Here is a 20,936-nt window from a genome sequence, read left to right as displayed (position 1 = left end):
ATATATATATGCTCTGTTCCATTTGCTCTGTTTGCTCCTGTAGCTCCGCTAACTCTGTTTGCTCCATTTCTCCTCTTCTTTGGCATATATGTATGGTCTATAAATATGTTGCTCCTTTTGACTCCTCTTGCTCCTCTTTGTGCTCTTGGCTCCTCTTGGCTTCATGTCATCCTCTAGTATCCATAATATTGCCATATTGACATCAATGACAACCTAGGTCAACAATCTCCCCCTTTGTTATTGATGGCAATATTCTTCTTCTCTCCCCCTTTGACATCAATGGCAAAGGAGTGCTCTGGGACTCCCCCTATCAAATTGATTCTGTTCTTCATGAATGGTAGATCTTCATGGGTCTGTGACTCCCCCTGTCATAGTGCTCTTCTACTTCAAGATAGAAGGATTTATGCTTTATCATCTTCATGTCTTAGAACTGCTTTATCATGGCTTCAATAATGCTTAAGGATGCTCTACTTTAATGCTTTCATTCAGATTGAAAATGGCCATACACCAAGTGTCCAAGTCCAGGCTTTCATGCTTCAATCCATATTGCTATCTCTACAAGTAACATTGAGAGACCTTCATAGTCCAAATCAAGAGAGAGACTGCTACTGAGATTGTCTTTCCTCAGATCTGAGTTTATTTGTGTCTTTGTGCTTCCCCTTAAGTTACTCCCATCTAGTATTCAATCATCATTGCATTTGGACAAAAATGTGAGGGGTTGTGCCTTACTGTTGCTATATTTCTTAAGTGATCTGTATTAGCTTAAGTTATGCTCGACTGCACAACATTCTCTTTCCTATGAGCCATCTTTTCCTTGCGTTCTTGTACATATCTCTGTAGATTCAGATATCCAATATGTGGCTGCCTTTTAAATACAATCGCTGATCTGCATCCTTTTACAATGCTTCAGTTTGTTATATGCTGCTAGTTGCTCTTACTTCAAACTCCATTCCAGATGTATCTGTTTGTTTGAAGACTGCCTCTGTCAGTGTCTAGAATTTATCTGTTCTCACATTTAATTCCCGAGTTAATACATTCAACATCTGTAATATCAACACCATAATTATTTCTCCAATTACAAAATCATGTTCTTCAATGGAGTATTCCTGAGAAAGGATCTTCAGCAAAGAATGATTGTTAATATAGCTCAATAAGGATTTCATAGGGACCCTTTCACTAATAGCTTCAGCAATAATGATCAAGAATTACAGGCTCCCCCTAACTGTATGCATCATCTCCTTTTGGCAGAGTCTTCTCATAAAATGCTTAGATTGGCTAGAGAGCTCAAGGGACTTTCAGACTGTATTTCCTTCCTTCTCCATACTTGCGTAACTTTCTTCTTTTGCATGGTTCTAGCTTGTGTAAGAGCCCATGTTAAGTTAAAATCACGTGCCATATGACCAATGTTATGACACTTGAAGCATTCTACATTGTTCATGAATAATAATTCATGATTTCTTCCTGTAAAATTATTTCTTGGAGGTTGTCGGAGACTATAGCATCTATTTCTATGAGATGGTTGGGGACCATAACATCTGTCTTTATGATATACTTTACAGTCTTTTGCCATATGACCAAAGTTTGAACAGGAATAACAATAACCAAAAAATGAACTTTGGTACCTGGGAGATGGAGGTTTCCTTGATGTACTTATGAATCCTTTCTGCCTTGATATCCTTTGATGATAACCATTGCCTCTCGCATCTTTGTCATCATCTACATTTCTTCTTGGAGCTGGTTTTCTTCTTGGAGCAGGATTTGTTCTATTGTAGTCTTGATTTTTCTCCTTGCCTTCGCTGGAACTGGGAGTTTCACTATTTCTTTCTAGCTTCTTCACATCTCTTTTGTTTGAAGCATTTTCATTCTTGTTTGAGGATTCACCTACATATCCGAGACCTGATTTATCAGATGGATTTCTATGATAGCTGAGCATGTCATCCAAGGCTTGAGAGCTCTTCAAGATTTTGTTCATCCCTTCAACCTTTTTCTTGAGGAGGACAATCTCTTTTTCCAATCTTTCATACTCACTATTCTTCTTTGCGAGTTGTTCCTCAGTTTCTTCCTTGCTACGAGTAGCTTCAGCTGCTACTATTTTAAGGGAGATGATATCTGACTTCATTTTGAAGATTTCTTCATTCTTTGCTTGACTGCTCTCCATTCTCTTCTCAGCTCCTTGTGCCTGTTTCCTGGCTTCTGGTAATTGATACTTAAGGGAGGAGACCTCTACCTTGTACTGACCAATCTCTTCTTCAAGTTTTTTCACGCTCTTGTGCCTTTGTTCAAGTTGACTTGACAAGATATCTTCCTGCTTCTTTGCTTTATGATATTCCTTCTTAAGCTTGGCAAGCTCTTCATCCATTTCTTGTACTTGAAACTTGATGAGATCAACTTTCTGCCTTGTTTGATCTTGGTCATCAACTGGAGCTATCTTATTAAGTGCCTCATTTTCCTTTTTCAAATTGTTATTCTCTTCCATGACATTCATAAGTTGAGCAAGGAGTTCTTCTACAAAGTCTTTTTCATTCTCTTCATCTTCTTGGTCTGCTACAGCCTTGATGTCATCATTCTCATTTTCAGCTTCTATGATGGGTTCTGGATTTCCTTCTAGATTTCCATTATCTTCTTGACTGATGGTCAATGCTCCTTTGGAGTGAAGGTCATGAAGTTTATCCCATATATCCTTTGTTGATGAACATTTTCCTAGATTTTTCTTTACAGAATCAGGTAGCCCATTCAAGATTGCCTTTATTGCTTTTGCATTGTACTCCTTGGATTCTTTATCCATCTTGCTATCAGCAATCACTGATTTCCAGACTTCAAAGCCTTGAGTCTGTAAGAAATTCCTCATTCTTGCTTCCCATATATTAAAGTTACCATTGAGCCTTGGAGCTTCCTCAAATAGATTGTCTTCTGTTTTAGTAGTAGAGGGAGACACATCCTTAGGAGGATTGGAGACTTTCTTCCTTGACCTTGCCATTTGTGTTCTAAATGTCAACCTTCAAGCTGTTAAGCTTTGAATGAAGGAACTGGCTCTGATACCAATTTTTGGAAATACTGAGAGGGGGGTGAATCAGTATTTCTTTTTCCCACTATTGTTTTCTGCTAGCTAAAACATATATATTCAGAACACAAGATGAATAGCAAGAATAAATGCTTTTATTAACATAAAACTGTGCAGCAAAATAGATAAAATATATAGATGGTTACAATTAGTTGCCAAGCTCCAACTTGGACTTTGGTGAGGCTCCAACCTCCAGAGCACCAACTCTATTTTGCCAAGACACCAATCTTGGACTTAGGAGCACCAACTCCCAAGGACTTCAATTCTTCCTGCTTTTGAGGCACCAACCCCAAGTACTCCAATCCAATTTCACTTCTGAGGCACCAGCCTCAAGGACTCCAATCCATCTCACTTTTGAGGCACCAGCCCCAAGGACTCCAATCCTTCTACTCTCAGAACTCTTCTCTGCTGAGTTCTGTCTATTTACAGCTTCACTGTAGTCTCCAAACTACAGTATCAATGACAACCATGTCTTCTTATGGATGAGTCTTCACAGCTCTGCACACTGCCCATGCATAGTCTCCAATAGCCTTTACTGCTGCTGCTGCCTCTACAACCTCCACTGCTTCTGCAGTCTCTACAGCCTCCACTGCTTTTACTACCTCACACTCTGGTTCTTCACCCCCACAACAGCTCCAACAATGTTCAATAGCCGCAGCAGTGTTCACCAGCAAATTCATAGAATGCTTGACCACCTATGCTGCTTTTGCTACCTCATATTTTGATTTGTTTGCAACAACAACAACCTCATGCAGTCCTCTGTTTACTGTTTTATGCATTCCTGTATTTGTCCATTCGTTTCCTCTTTCTCGCTGGCTCTTCGACTTCCTTCTCGCCTGCTTCAACTTCCTCACTGTTGGCTTGTTTGTCGCTATAGCTTCCTCTGTCCATTCGTTTTCACAGGACACGTTGAATCAATGGGCAAGGATCGAGTCATCCGTAGAGAACACAAGTTCAAAAACTTTTAATAGCGCTACTTTGCCAATGATTGTGGGCATACACAGGGATGGCATTATTTAACGGACAGCCACGTCCTTTCGACAATAATAGCAGGCATACAAGGATTTTGTTTCATCTAACAGATAGCCACATCCCAATTGCAATAATTCTTGCCATGAGTTGGTCTCCCGCACTATCGGGATTGTTCCTTACAGTGTTTTTGCCTCCACACTTTAGAATTGGAGCCACCCTTTTATCGTCGCTTTTATGTCTATCGGAAGCCACCGCCCAACCGCGTCCACACATACAACCAACACAAGTATTGCAATATATGTGCCTTAAGGCTTAAACCCGCAGCCACATATAATATATGGGAAACATTATAATACCCCCCTTTTGAACCTTCGGTCACATATACATTAATACACGGGAACCCATGTAATCCCGCTCAAATGAACATTCGCGGATTTCAAATTTTATGCACCCACCTCTATACTTATCGGCGGGTCCGTCCGTTCGGCGATCGCAATAACCACTTGACTCCAACCCCCGACGCCCTCGCGGACCCGATACCTCTTACATCCCTTCCTATAATGACTTCGAGTCCGGGATATCGGGGTTATCGCGGCCTCTTATGATGTGATAGTTCTGCGAACCCGACGACCCTCTATACTCTGCATCTTAATGATTTCGGGTCTGTCATTTCGGCAGGTTTGCATCGGCGGTTTTGTAATACAAAGGGTCTGCGGACCCGACGTCCCATTCAATCGGCTCTTTATAATATTTTGGCTCCGGGTTATCGCCGATGTCACATATCGCATCCCCCGATCCTTCCAACGTGATCGCTCCGATATGCCGATTGCTGATTAGATCTCTGCCATCCATTATTCCTTCAGATTGGACGGTCAGCGCTAAATTGCATATCGCATCCATCGCATATCGCATCCTCCATTCTTCATTCCCCGATCGCCCGACAACTCCCGATGGAGTTAAAACATGCATATATGGCCTGATGACTCCCGATAAAGATTAAGCATGCATTCAAGGGTTTTATAAGCCCGATAGTGTTAAACAATATGTATCTAAGTTTTCCACCTCCGATACAGTATTCCTTAAGCACTATTGCTCCGATAGCTGTTATTGCTGCGTCCCATGGATATATGGCTCCCGATAGCTGTATGCTCCTCTTGTAGGTCCTTTGTGGGCATGTATTACATGCAGCACTCCTCCGATATGGCTCCTCTTGCTCTGATATCTTCTCCTCTTATTTGGCATATATATATGGCATATATATATGCTCTGTTCCATTTGCTCTGTTTGCTCCTGTAGCTCCGCTAACTTTGTCTGCTCCATTGCTCCTCTTCTTTGGCATATATGTATGGTCTATAAATATGTTGCTCCTCTTGACTCCTCTTGCTCCTCTTTGTGCTCTTGGCTCCTCTTGGCTTCATGTCATCCTCTAGTATCCAGAATATTGCCACATTGACATCAATGACAACCTAGGTCAACAGAGTCTTCCCATTCGGTAAGGTCGCCATTTTTTAAGTGCATGTAGTATTGCCAACATTTCTTTTTCATAAATAGCTTGCTTGAGATGTAGCAGTAAAAATACCCAATCACCTACAACAAAACATTTTTCACTACGATGTTGATATACCTGTTGTTTCATTTGATTTTGCACCGAAGTGGCGTTATCCTTTAAAAGTTGGAGAACTTGTTGTTGATGTTTGATGTGATCTTTCTCTACTTGAACCTTTTTCTTCTTGATATGTCCTTCTATCTCTAGAGTTTGAGGAGTGGTAATTTCTTCCAATCCTTTACAAGATATTGTCAGATTCATTTCTTGATGCTCGATGTGATCTTTCACTTCTTGAACATTTTTATTCTTGATATGTCCTTCCATCTTAATAGTTTGAGAAGTGGTAATTTCAACCAATGAATTACAAGATATGGTTGGATTCATTTCTTCTTTCTCGATGTGATCTTTCACTTCTTGCAACTTTTTCTTCTTGATATGTCCTTCTATCTTGAGTGTTTGAGGAGTGGTAATTCTTGTCAATGCTTTACAAGATATGGTCTGATTCATTTCTTCTTTCTCTGGGGTGGGGTCCTGGCGTATATCCTCTTCTTTTGATGTTTCTTGATCATTTTCTTCCTCCTCTTCATATTCTATGTAAAACAATTTCTTCTCAGCACACTTATGACCTTTAGTGCATTTGCTATCACAATTGTAACAAAGCCCTTTTTCTCTTTTTTCTTCCAATTGTTGTGGTGTAACCCTTGTAGGTTGTGGAAGGCTGGGAGAAACAACACTTCCATCTTTATAGTTGTGAGGGGTATGCTTCCTGGTTTCCATAACTTTCCTTTCCACTATGTCACAAAGCCCTTATACTCTTTCCAATTGTCGTGGTGTTGCTCTAAAGAAGGTGTTGCTCTTTGTATCCTCATAATGTGCTATCATTTCCTCCATGAAAATTGACCATGTAACAAGTTGTTTATGAGAACAAAGACCTTCATACCATAAAAATTGATCCAGTTATAAATATGAAGATGCAATACATACCTTTTGTAATAGTGGTACACCATGTAGATCAAAATATTGCTCCATATGAAGTATCCAATTTACTGGATCCTTGCCATAAAACTTCCTCATCTTGCTTTTTCTTGATTTTAGGAGCTCGATCTTGAAACGACTGTAACTCTATACTTTTGGATTTTTCAGTTCTGAAATTGCAACCTATTGTAGATGTTTGTGTCCTCTTTCCAATGCCACCCGTCTAATCCAAATTGGATTCTCCAAGAAAGAGTTATGCACAATCTCCCAAGATGACCTGATTATAGACCTTTCCAGAAGAGCGAACTGGTATGAAGGGCCACGTGTCACTGTTTCGACCTTTGGCTCTAAAAAATATATAGAAGAAACTACAATCCATCCTCTTTCTTTAATTTCTTATGAAATTTCAATCCAATGCTCAGAGAGAAAGTTATGACGATTTTCCCGAGGTCACCTGTTTGGAATGTAATTCAGTAGTCTGCAAAAAGACCAACTTCCTCAGATCATATCTTAGCAAATATAGCGCATAAAGCTCTGAAATTTGGACTCGAGGTTCAGCATGATTTCTTATCAAATGGTTTTTTTTTTAGTTTCTGAAACGTCGCAGAAAAAAAGTTATAGCGAAAATGCCACTATGAACTATTTGGAGCAGCGAAACCCTAGAATCCAAAGTTCTGATTCCAAATGTTATGAAACCAGCTCAAGAAAAGATAGAAAAGATAGATCAACACCTTAGAATTCAACCTCTTCGAGGGGGAAACCTCCTTTACATTGCATAAATGAACAATTCTTGGATGATACAAATGAAAAGACCTCCTTTCTATATATAGGAGTCTAAGGGGTTATAACATAATCAAAGCCGACATAACAATAATAATGTAAGGGCACAATAATAACAATAGTGGGCTTCTATGTGGCACAATAGTAACAATATGGGCACTACATGGGTACATAAATATAATAAGTCAGTTGTACTAATAACAATAAGGGGTTACACTAGTAGTATAGGGGCCTAACATATTGAGTTAATTAGTTGTAGAAAATCAAACATGAAGTCTATGTGGGGACATGCAACAGTTTCTCCATTAATTAAGGAATTTATCCACCAGTTAAAGAGATAAGGATGAGTTGTAATTTGAGTTGTAATTAGTTAGCTCAGTTAACTGAGTTAAGTCCAGTTAGATTAGTTCAAATAGTTTGTTGAACTAATTGTGAGTTCAGTTAGTTAATGCATGCATGCATGTAATTGCTGAACTTCAGATAATTGAATATTCTCTCATAAATAACTCATGCATGTCAATTTAGACAGAGACCCAGTTGAGATCAGATGAAGGGACAGTGTAATATCAGTTGGAGGATTTTTCCTATATAGGAAACTCATCCATGCAGATGGAATTATCTCCTTTAGGATTGTGCAATTACTTCTGAGTTTAGTGAGCAGTGTGAGAGGCCAATTCACACAGGTGGCAGCATTGGACCCCAGGAGAAACTACGCAAGGAAATAGGAGGTTTGGAGGGCATATGAGAAGGTTTGTGAGAAGCCTTTGACTATTTATGAGCAGCAGAGGGATTTTACTGAGAGCTAGATAGCCTGTGAGCTAAAGCTTTGTGTGATCCAAACATATTTCCACTTGTATGATAATACAGAGATAGGGATTTTAAGCTGAGGATTTCCCCAGAGTATTCTTCTATGTTTCATGTGCATGAATTATTCTTCTTCGTTATATGTGTTCCGATTGATCTTTCTCAAATTGATTAAGCTTCCACGAGTTTGTTTGTAGAAATAGATCAAGTATTTTGCTTTAGTATATTGCATTATCAGGTGTCTACAGTGGGAATTTCTACAGCTCCAGGCCCAGAAATCACCTTTGGAGAAACCAATGGGAAAATTCATTCATCAAGCAAATCAACTCCAGGATGATCACCCCTTCACTTTTTTGAGTAAGAGATAGTTTTACTAGATATATTAGCTTGTCATGGCCACATTTTGTAAATCATTTGTTGAGAATAATTGTAAAAGTGATGATGTGTTTTCCATCGCTTATTAAAGCAATGATGATGTTTTGGGCCTTTTGTTGATAGTTGGATTATTGGTTTCTATTATGATGTAAACTTGAATAAAGAGTGTGTGTTATAAACTCTTGGAAAGTATGGGGATGTTTGAGTCATCTGTGGTTTTGTATGTGATTGCAAATAATGTACCAGATTTGCATGCAATCCAAATTTTGAAAGTGTGGCTTGATGAGGACACAAGTAGTGTGCAGGATATGTTTATTTTTTTGGAGGACCAAAATCTCCTTAGTGGGGAGGAATGATCTAAGTGGATCCAAAAATAGAAGTGGCTTTGAAAATAACTGAAAAATAAAAGTCATCAGATGAAAGTGAAACCATGACTAGATTGTAGTGTTCATCACCTTGATTCCAGTGGTGTGAATGACACTCAAATTCGAGTTCGTATGCTCAAGTTATAGCTGGTCAAAGTTCTTGTCAAACTGGGCCAAGTGGAAATCACTAATGAGGCAAAAATTTGGCGAGGTGATGGTGCACAAAAAATGGCAGTCGAAAAGGGCAAACTTGTCGCCTCCTTAATTAACCTAATAACCCTTAAATTCCAGTGCGAAAATTTTAACTATATTATCATAAAAAATAAACAAAACAAATATGAATTTGGGGTGGCAGGGCACCAACCCCATAACCCAAAACAAAATTTCATATATATCTATATATATATATATATATATATATATATATATATATATATATATATATATATATATATATATATATATATATATATATATATATATATATAGATATATATATAGATATATATATATATATATATATGGGCAGGTTGCCATAGCTGAACCCGCCACTCGTCAAACACCGTGTGTAAACACTATCGGGACCGACACAGTTTGAACCCGCCCAGCCAACATGGGTAGCCAACCTCATGGGCGGTCCCAAACCAAAAGTTGCCAAAAATGTAAATAACACCAAAATTATAATGTGACCACCATGCCATATGGGAGCGACAGGGTTTGAATCCTATCTACCCCCGGCCTAAATGCCACCGCCACCAATGGGCCAACAACCCAACATTGGTTGGTCCACCCATAAAAATTCAAATAAACCTTCATCAAATGCATTCGAGGGAACTGGGTGGAGGAGAGGAGCACAGAACCCTGACCAACCAAGAGGGCCGTAAGCATGAGTGAGGAATCTTGCTAAATGCTACAAAAATTTCCTTGTGCGGTAGAGGTGCCAGTCTCAGATCGAGACAAGTTTATAGTCGATTTTGCACGTTTTTGCGCCAGGAATCCAACTGTTCACTCCATTTTTCCAGATGAGGTCTCTATTTTTCGTCCATGACATAAATTGGAGGTATAAGGGTCATTTTTGTAAAGTTGATTGTAATTAATTTCTTTTCTCCCACTTAATGGAAGAAGCCCTCCCCACTTTGAGCAGGGCCCAGAGACGCAGCCCACATTGGGTGAAATTTGTAATCAAATCATTTGTGTGCCTTTGATGTCATGGTTTCTTTATGATTTCTTCTTCTTTTCCATGTGTTAAGTTACTTGGTTAATATTCTCTTTTATATGCAATTATGTATGCATCCTTGAAATTAAAAGATCTGGATCATTGGGAAAACCATTGTGTTGTCTTAACTTAATTGAAAACCATAAATAGATTAAACAATTGGAGCCTTTGATGAGTGGAAACAAATAAAAATGCAATATTATTATTTTATGAATTTCTCTAAAATATCCTTGCTTTCGAAGGACTCTTACCCCTTCTCCCAACCAATAACTTGATCTATATCAAGAAAATGTAGTTAAGATAGTGGGTTGCGCAAGGGTAAAAATCCCATGGGTTCCACTTAAGTGTGCATACTTAAAATCAAGAAAATTTAGTTAAGATAGTGGGTTGCATAAGGGTTAAAATCCCATGGATTCCACTTAGGTGTGAATATTTAAAATCCTTCCAATAATTGGATTGATTTGGAAGGTACAAAAACTAATAAACTTATGAAAAAAAAAAACAAAAAACTATGTTGATGAGGGACCTAATGTAATTAGCAGTGTTGTAATATCTAATCTCCAAAAAGAATATGATCCTTTATTACATTAGCTAATGTTGTGAATTCGATACTCTTGATAAACAAGTTCATAGGCATAAGAAGGGAGAAAATTTCACTTGATCCATATAAATGAGTATTGTATGTCTATTTTCAAATTCATTCAAAAACTATGTTTACCCCTATGGAGAGAAGATCTAGAAACAATGGAAGGAAGATTTAAATCATCATTTTGACAATGATAAGAAAGGGAGGGATAATCATTCAAATGAAGGAGGAACTCCAAAGATCCTTTTTTATATCTATATATATGTATATGTATATGTATATGTATATCTGTGTGTGTGTGTGTGTATAGATATAGATATAGATATAGATATAGATATAACTATGGTATTTTCAGGCAGTAGATTGCTTGACTGAAGGAAAATGAAGAATTCAAATTCCACACAGTACCAAGCCCTCTGGTATAACACGACAATTTTCAGGCTTTACACAAGTAATTATAAGGAAAAATATCATCTTCATAGCAAAAGCTATGGAAAAATTTTAATTTTTGGTTTCTTGTTGGAGTTTGCTTGAGAAGATCTTCAACATTTTAGCTTCACAACATTTTTCTACAACATTGGCTCCAACTGGGGAATGCATCCCCTTGAGGGATGCAAGTAATCATAGACCAGGTTCCTTTACTTTTAGGCTAATGGAATCAATTTAGAAACTACTTTTTATCATCTTTGAGGACTATGAATTTTGAAGTCTCCTTGAAGAATTTCATTCATTTATCTCTATTGATTTGAAAACTTGACAAGATATGTACAAACTTCAAACAAAACCAAATGCTCATTTGTTGAGCTTATTTATGTAAATCTCCTATTCTAATCAGTTGAACTATTTTACTTAGGTGTATGCAAGTTTCCAATGTAACCACATAAGAAATTGGTTAATTGATATTCCTTCATGTGTACATATGAAAACATGAAGAGAACATAATATATGCAAAAAAACATATGGACAACTTACACATACTATTGTTGCAAATAGTTAGCATGCCAAAGTGTGTAACATGTGGGACCCTTGAAATAGAAGACTTAATCCAAACTGCAATGGGGTCATGAAACTCATAGTGAAATAAGAGTGGATACTTTGAACTGATGAATATATCTAAATAGTCTGCTATAGAATCTTGAGAGAAGTTAGGAACAATGTCAAATACTTCTTCTTTCGGTTGAAAATGACTGAATTCAGGAAAAGAAAATTCTTTATCATAATCTAATAATATTGTTTTTTACTCTCAGAGATATGTCTACATAATTCTTTGTTCAGTCTTTCACATAAATATTGACATGGAAAGGAAAATTTGGAGAATTTTCTACACGCTCCTGTTCAACAAATTGATTATATGAAAATTATTTATTGGGACTTCAAATGTTTTGACCAATGTTAACAAGATATCCTGTACAATGTGAGTATGTACAATCATACTTTGAAAAATCATCTTCAAGAAAACTCATAGAAAAATCATCCATATGTTCATAACTGGAAAATTTTTATACTATACTATAACATCATCTTGCCGATAAAAATGTTCTAGATATTTGAAAGTAGAAAAATATAAGTTACTAGTTGTGACATGATTATAAAAACTTAGATATGATCTTTGTTTTTCATATTCTTCATCCTACTCCTCTGGATCCAAATCTCCATGCAAAATTTGATTTGGAAGTTTTCCACAAATCCAAAGGTATTTTCAATTTATTCAACACCATTAAACATTTTCTCTAAAATTATATGTTTCCTATCCCAAAAATATAAATCCAAATCAGGATGATGAGCTGCTAAGTAATATAACATGGCAGCGGCCTCAGACGTTTTATTGTCATTAGGAATACTAAGATAAAAGCTTTGAAATCTTTTGTTAAACCTAGTAACAATTTCATCCTTCTTCCTATTCATAGCATATAACCCAAAAAGGTATTGGTCATAAGATTTTTTTTCACCACAATATGTTATGTATCTAGATCAAAATAACGCAGACACATAAGAAAAGTTAGATCAACGACTTGATAATAAGACACTTCGAGGGGGAAAACTCCTTTTACATCACATAAATGAACAATTATTGCATGATTTAAATGAAAATATCTCCTTGGTATATACAAGATCCTAAAGGGTCAAAATATAATTAGGGTCTACATAGCAATAATAATATAAGGGCACAAAAATAACAATATGGGGCTACACTAGTATTATAGGGATGTAACATGCCCCTCTCTCTCAAAAATGTTGTTCTCAACACTTTAGTCATTTTGGATGCTTCTATATAAAATAATCATCCTCCTATGTGGAATATTTAGCAGGTAAGTTCTTCCACTTAATGAGATGCTCTGAAATTGATCGATTCCATAGATGTCAGATTCTTGTTTTTGCGATTTCTTTAGGCTCCAATATGATTTTTTCTTCCTCATCAAGTTCTTGCAATATAGGTTGAACTGGGAGCTTTTCACCTATAACCTTCTTTACGCATGAAACATGAAAAAATGGGTGGACTTGTGAAGATGAAGACAACTCCAACTTGTATGCCATAGTAAAAATCTTTTGCAACACCTGATAAGGGCCATAGTACTTGGGTGATAATTTATTATCATTGTTAGCTTGCTTGAGGGAAATTTGTTTGTATGGTTGTAATTGTAACAGTACCTAATCTCCTAAGTCAAAACTTCTTTCACTATGATGTTGACCTACTTGTTATTTCATTTGATTATGTGCTAGAGTGAGGTTTTCCTTTAATAGTTGGAGAACTTGTAGTTGATGATCGATGTGGTGTTTCACTACTTTAACCTTACAATTATCTCTTAGAGACAATGTGATGGATGGTGGATGATATCCATAAAGTGCCATAAAAGGGGCCATTTTTGTTGGAGTATGGAAGGAAGTGTTATACCGCCATTTTGATAGAGGTAACTACTTGACCCATTGTGTTTGTTTATTAGATACAAAGAAATTAAGATATATTTCCAAAAAAAAATTCACTGTCTTAATTTTCCCATTAGATTAAGGATGATAAGATGAGCTATAAGCTAATTGAGTAACAAGACAAGAGAATAATTATGTCCAAAATTTTCCAATGAAAATGGGATCTCTATCAATTACAACAATATTTGGGTTTCCATGTAGCTTTTGAACTATTTCCACAACTGAAATAGTGATTGTACTAGATTTTAAAGGATGAGGTAGTGCACAAAAGTGTGCATACTTGGTAAATCTATAAACTACCACCATGATGACCCTCTTTCCTTTGGATATGGGTATAGATGTGATAAAATCCATTATACCTCATCCAAACACTAACTTAGAATAGATATTGGTTGTAAAAGACTTGGCGTCTTAATTTTATTGACTTTATTTTTTTGAAAACCAAACATTCTACCACAAACTTATGACTATTAGATTGAAGGCCATCCCAAAAGAAAAATCCTTCTTAACCATGTGGTTCATTTTTAGAAATACAAAGTTCCCTCCTATAGGAGAGGTGTGCACTTACAAAATAAACTTTTGTTTGAGTTGGGAGTTCTAACATAGATATAAGTGATCTTTGTACCACATTGGATCATTTTTCTAGATAAATGCATCAGATGCACTAGGATGTTGCTACAACTTTTGAATGAGTGTCCACACCTCTTCGTCATTCTTCCATTCACCCCATACTTCATTTATCCAATCAGGTTGGATAATATAAATGGCACAAAGAAATGTCTTCACATCCTCATCCCTTCTTGAGAGTTCATTTGTAACAACATTTTGATTCCCCTTTTATAGATGATTTCAAAGTTATAACCAAAAATATTTGTAACCCATTTTTACTGCTCTTCTGAAGATAATCTTTATTCTAAGAAGCATTTAACATGATCATGATTTGTTTTTACCTTGAAGTGTCTGCCCCTTAGATAAGGGTAGAATTTCTTTAGGGCATGCAGTATTGCCAACATTTCCTTCTCATAAAATGGGTTTTCTAAATTCTTTCCCTTTATTGGATGACTTTCAAAAGAATGAGGCTTCTTGCATTAAAAAAACACCAATGCCATTTCTTGAGGTATCACATTCCACAATAAAGGTTTTTGTAAAGTATGGTGTAGCTAAGACTGGAGCTTGGCACATTGCCTATTTAATATGTTCAAAAGGCCATAGTTTCTTATGTAGTCCCGAAGTTATTCAATAATTTTGTTAGAGGTGATGTTATTTTCCCACAATTCTTAATCTACTAAGGAAATATTAACATGGTAAGGAAAATTTGGAGAATTTTATACACGCTCCTCTTCAACAAATTGATTATATGACAATTCTTTATTGGGACTTGAAATGTTTCCTATTGGCTTAGTGGGGCCTGATCCAAGTTCAGAGGTGATTAAGCCAAGTGAATCCCGATATTATTGGCCCTTTCGGCAATAGTCCACGGAGTGCAGACTAAGGTCTCACCCGAAGTAGTATGGTAGGGTGCTAGAACCAGGTTTCCGCACCCTGGGGATGTCTGATATGTTGGGATTGGTATGCAGTCCAACCTTCGTGCTCACTGTGTTGTGTGCATCAATGGGCACCTCGCGGCCTACGATGTTGTCTTTGTGCAGTCTTATTTGTAGTGCAATCCTTATTATTTACCCAAGTCTGTCTTAATTATGCACTGTTAGCTGGTTACTTAGATTATTTTCATATATAAGTATTCTGAACCATACAAGCATTTACTCAACTGCACGCAGAAAATAAACAGAGAAAAAGTAATGCATAACAACAGAATAACGATTCAAGACTAGATGCACAGAATTAGGATAAACTTCTCTTTATTAGCTTTCTGTCCCGATTATAGACTCAACTCCACCCTGCGCACTCAGCTGCAGGGGTCCGCGCACTCAGCTGCGGACTCTACTAGGCCTCTGCGCACTCAGTTGCAGAGCCTCTTCCTACTACTACAACCCAAGACACTTAGAATTCTATTCTAGGATTGAACCATTCCTTCGATACCCATTCCATCATTCATTATCTTTACAACTTTAGAGCCTCACTCTATTTATACAATCCCATGGTCTGCAAACCATGGGTAGGTCGACATGACTTTACATTACATTACATTACTTTAGGCCCGACAACCCTATGACTCAACCTCTACTTCGCGCTCTGCACCTGTAATTCGTGAAGTCTTACAAAACCTTTGACCAAAACATGGGCTTTGAGCCCCAACAACCTACTATGGGGGGATTCCATGCCCAACAGGCCCCCAACACAATCATCGTGACTCATCCTGAGTCACTTTGCTGGTGCGGAGATCTTGGCATGGAGCCCTTCCAATCGATCCTGTGTTGCACGAAGGTCCGCAACGCACTGTTCTACAGTCTGCTGGATTTGTTCACTCTTTTGGCTGAAGTCTTGATGTCAGGGGCACATCCTTGTCTTAAGGCATGCATCACCTTCATTTGTGTGAGCTTTCCTTCAATGTCTATAGTGATGAGGAAGGCCTCATCAATCCAAGGCTACACATGCACTTTAAGGACTCCCTCTTTCTGTTGCGTGGCATCCACCTATTCCTTCAACGCCTTTGCCTGTTGTAGCTTTGCAAGCCATTGGGTCAGGACAACTGTCTACGCCATTCTGCACACATTGTCATATTATACTTGAAGCTCCCATGCCTCCATTTCCAGGCGCTATATGTTGGGGTCCTCCTGTAATGAAGTGAGGTCTACGAAGGATTCTTCCAACATAGCGGTGCAATTCTATACCTCCTGGCTTATTTCCTCCCGCCCTTTTTTAATAATTCCAACGTGTTGTGCCCTAACTTCTGGGGGCGTAGAGTGCTGCACCTTTAGTCGTAGCTCAGAAATCTGAAGGTTGAGGTCCATCTATACCCTCATTGCTTCTTCCTTTGGCTCACAGAATCCACTGGCTAATTTGTGGATTCACACTCCAAATGGTAGGTCTATCACAATTTTGAGCTCTGGAACGTAGCGACATGCTTCCTCTACCATTTGCTCCAGCTGTTGATTCTGTGCAAGCACTTCATTGCGTTGTAGACTAAGTTACTCAATGTTGATTCTCTGTGTGTTGAGCAACTGTACTGCGCGTCCTTCCCTAGCGCAGAGTTCTGCTGTCGCTCCATCCTGCAGTTGATATAATGTATCCTGTGGAAGGGCATCCAAGTTTAGGCAAAGTCCCTTGATCCTGCCCAACACGACTCTGTCCTCCTCACTTTCCGTTGTTAGTGTTCCTTCCGGTAGCACTATGGTGTTGGCCATTTTTGCTCACAGTAGTTGCTCCGTTGTTGATGTACCCGTGGCACTGTAGGCGGCTATTGTTCCTTCCTGTGGGGCCTGCACCTACAGTTCTTGCAACTGCGCCTTTAGGGCCCGCAACTGATGCAGGGTTACCCCCGCTTACACCCACAGTCTGCATGGATTATGCACATAGCCTGTCTGTCCCAGGAATTTTAACTCTCTCCCAAGTTAAATCTTCTGAAAGTAAGGTTTAAGGGCCCTTTCATACATGTCATGTTGAATGATTTATCAACACTCAACCATAGTCTAACCTCTATACAATATTCCATTATCGGAACTTTAATCAACCCTTAACCTTCATTAATGTTAATATCGAGACTTATTCACCCTTATAAATCTTTTCTAACCCTTAACCACACACACACACACACACACACACACACACACACACACACACACACACACATATATATATATATATATATATATATATATATATATATATATAACCTTTCCCCTCTTTATGCATTGGTTACATATAGAAATTAACACATGAACCCCTTATATCCTTTGATAACGTTGGACTTATATATAAACCTCATATATCTGAGCTTAATCCATTACAAACCATTTACAAAGGAAATATGCATAAACATACCTTTTCTGCCTTTTATATGGCCTCTGCATAGTTATCAAGATACACCTTTATCGCTAATCGCAATTTCTCCTCCGTGGGGTTTCGTTAACACAGGCCTCCTCCATATCCGATATGATGATAACGCAATATCAGATTCCAACTATATAACTGCACCTATACCCTTATCGGGTTTTCCTTCATCACATGTTTCATTCCTTCCCCGATCTCGATTAGCACTTCATCGGCAATCAGCGTGTCGGCCATTGCAATATCACATTTATATTATCCGCTGTCGCTTGCCCTTTGCCGAATTGTGATTTGCGATTAGATCGTGATCATTGATGTGGTTTCGATCCAACGGTCCTTAATAAATTGGCGATCGCTCATCGCAACTACCCAAGGCCTGATTCTGATATCTCCATAAGGATCCCTCCAATGTGATTTACTCCTGGATGTTGATCATAAATATCCAACGACTACTATGCGCAGATTTTTCACTTCTCTGCTCTTCCGCTTCACTTAGATTTTACGTTGTTTTCAGTGTTCGCTGTGGTTCTCGGGTTTCTTCAGAGGTTTCAGCCTTTCGCTCTTCCACTGCTCAATTCACTTCTGCTTGAATTTAACTCTGTGAATTCTTACTCTCGATCGTTCCATAGAATTACTTGGGTTCTCCAATTGTGTTCTACGCCCTTTACGATCCTCTCTCTTCTCCTCCTCTATGTATCCGCCTCGATTATGCCTGCATATATAAACTATGCAAATCTCTTATTACATCATTCAATATTCGAATCACACACTTACACTCAGGATCGAATTCTCTGTATATAAATATAAAACAAATGGTTACATATTGAGACTCTATCTCTCTGGGCGGATTATTCTAATTAGTGGCCTTTGCTTCACACTCTACTCGTAGGCTTACAATCAAATCTATCTCTCCCATCTAACCTTTTTCTAACCTTTGACTAACTTTCTAATTTCTAATCATGCCTTTTTGTCTTACATTTATACAAAGGGATTCTAAAACCAATTTTTGTTTTAGATCCATAAATTCCTTAACAAAATTCCTAAATCTCTTCCTCATTCCTAAAACTCCTCTCTAATCCATAAATTCATGAACTGACTCCTAATCTAAGTTTTACAATTAATTCTGAAACCTCTCATCACTCAACTATCCTAAATCTCTCATGTTCTCCTACATTCGAGAACATTTACAAATATGCCTCACAATATTCAATTAAATCCTATTCTCATTCAAATCACTCGAAACCCTTAATAATTACATTAATTCAAAACATAGGAACCCAACTTCCTTAAAATACAAGACCCCTATGTCTACTAAAGTACAATGATTTTATTGGGCTGAATTCTCCTGCATCACCAACACATTCTGTTGCTCCGACATAGCTTCCTAGAGCGCTTCACGGGTGACCTCGTGAACTATGTCACCGATGTCATAGAGGTCACCCTCTGTCAATGTAATTGGCTCGATGTCTAGTTTGGAAGCCTTGGCCTTCTTTCATGGACCTGACCACTCCGCGATGTGTTGTAGTTTCAGTTGGGTGGATGTTGTGCTCGGGTCTGTGCCTTCTACTGTATTTGGTCCCAGTCCTATAGACACATTTTGGCCCCCTTCCTCCTACATCACGGTGGCCCCTGTTGCTTGTGCTACTACTTCTCTTTCAACGGTCTTTTCCCATTCTGTGGCTTCCTTTGTTTCTTTGCGGGTGGCCCTTACCTCTGTGGCTGCTTGTTCATTGTGCCTCTATTGGGCCAACTTCGTGACACGCAACTTGGTTGCATCCTTCTGCTTCTGTTCTACTATTTTATCCTTTTCTGCCAGGTCCAAGGTGCGCCACTCAGGAGGCCATGATTCAAGCATAGAGAAGATGGCATCATTAATTGTGATGAAATGAAGCTTGGTCCAGTTCTACACCGGATCCTTACACACCTTGATATACAGAGTGCATATCCACCTTGAAGTCTGCAATGCTACGCAGACTGTTGTACACTGTGGGGGATAGGCGCGGCCTCCTGTTAATCCACATCTAGACGCTTGCCTCCATGAGCACCCATAAGATCTTAGTTTCTCGAATCTGCATGGCATCCTTCGTAGCCTAGTGCGACACATATTTTGTAGCCTCTGACATGTCTTGTTCAATATGAGGGAATTGACTGTCCTCAGGTAGTTCCCCTGTCACCAATAAAATAGACAAGAGCAACCATGCATAGTGGAAGGTCTTGCCCAGCTCTTGAGATTCCTTGTAGTTGGTTAGGAATTCTTCACAGAGGAACTCGACCCATTTGAATTGGACCCCCTATGCACATTGTTCTACCAGTGCAACCACCGACATTGGTAACTCTTCTCTGCGGCATTTTGTTATCACCTTCCCGGTGACACACACCCCTTTGTCCTTAATACTACTGATTGCATAACCTCTCTTCTTCTTTTCCAATTTGTACTTTTTCTTCATGGTCTCTGCGAGCACCAAATCTCCGCTTTTTCCAGCTATCTCTGCGGGGTCCTTTCCCTTACAAGGAAACCGGGAAATCCTATGGATAAGCTCCACCATGATGGGAATAGGCTCCTCCACCCATAAGTACCCATCGTGCACCAGGAAAAGCAGTTGCCTGATGGAAAAGATCAATAGGTGCGCGGTGAAAATGAGAAATCCATAGTAGGTGGAGTAGCCCAACCTTCTCCACACTGCGCAGCCATTTCTGCAGCTCTAGCGCTGTAACTGACCCCTCCTTGCTCTGTTTCATGAGGTTCTCAGTCGCTAAATGTGGGAACTTTTCGCTGTCTGCGAGGTCCCAGTCCTAAAATTTCATTGTGGGCATGCTGCCCAGGGGCGAGCCCTCAAACAGAATCCCATCTGGGAGGAGCTGGGTTTGGAGTGCGTTCTTAGCGGCATCCAAATCCTTGGGTATCTTAGCTTTCCCTTTCCACGAAGGAATGTACTCGGGCAGTTTTTCCACAGCGCACATTGGCTGGATGTCTTCTTCCATTTCTTCATCCACCTCTATCTCATCTACGAGATCCTGGAGGTCCTCCTCCTCATCATTTGTCTCAATATTGACAGCCTTGCCCTTTTCTTCCATGGAAGGTTTACCAAACTGTGGATTTCGTGGGGACATGTAGACTGGTCCCACTGCCTGTTTATCCTTCTTTTGCCTCGGCGTCTGAGGTGATTTCAAAATTTCTGGCGAATCCCCCACCTGCACCATAGGGCTCTGCGTGGCTTCCTCAGTAGTACTCTCTACAAAACTGAAACCTCTCTTGGTAGTTGTCAGCTTGTTCGAACTGTCGTTGGTTGTTCATGAACTTGGGGACTCAAATACTGCTTGGCACTCAACACTCTATGCTCTTCGTAATAGCTCAAATCTAAACCAAAAAAGTGTTGTCTCAT

At 38.8% G+C, this 20,936-nt stretch overlaps 1 pseudogene; it reads right to left on the bottom strand.

The window, feature by feature from the left end:
- Window positions 1-20,000, bottom strand: part of LOC149186011 (uncharacterized) — a 70,019-nt pseudogene extending 50,019 nt beyond the window's left edge.
- Window positions 20,001-20,936: the final 936 nt, after the last annotated feature.

Source organism: Pinus tabuliformis, chromosome 3_1, assembly GCF_031772625.1.
Source record: "Pinus tabuliformis cultivar Carrire ecotype Pingquan chromosome 3_1, CPIR1, whole genome shotgun sequence".
NCBI classification, from domain to species: Eukaryota; Viridiplantae; Streptophyta; class Pinopsida; order Pinales; family Pinaceae; genus Pinus; species Pinus tabuliformis.
Note: the sequence above shows the minus strand (reverse complement) of the source record. Positions and strands in the feature narration are given on the sequence as shown.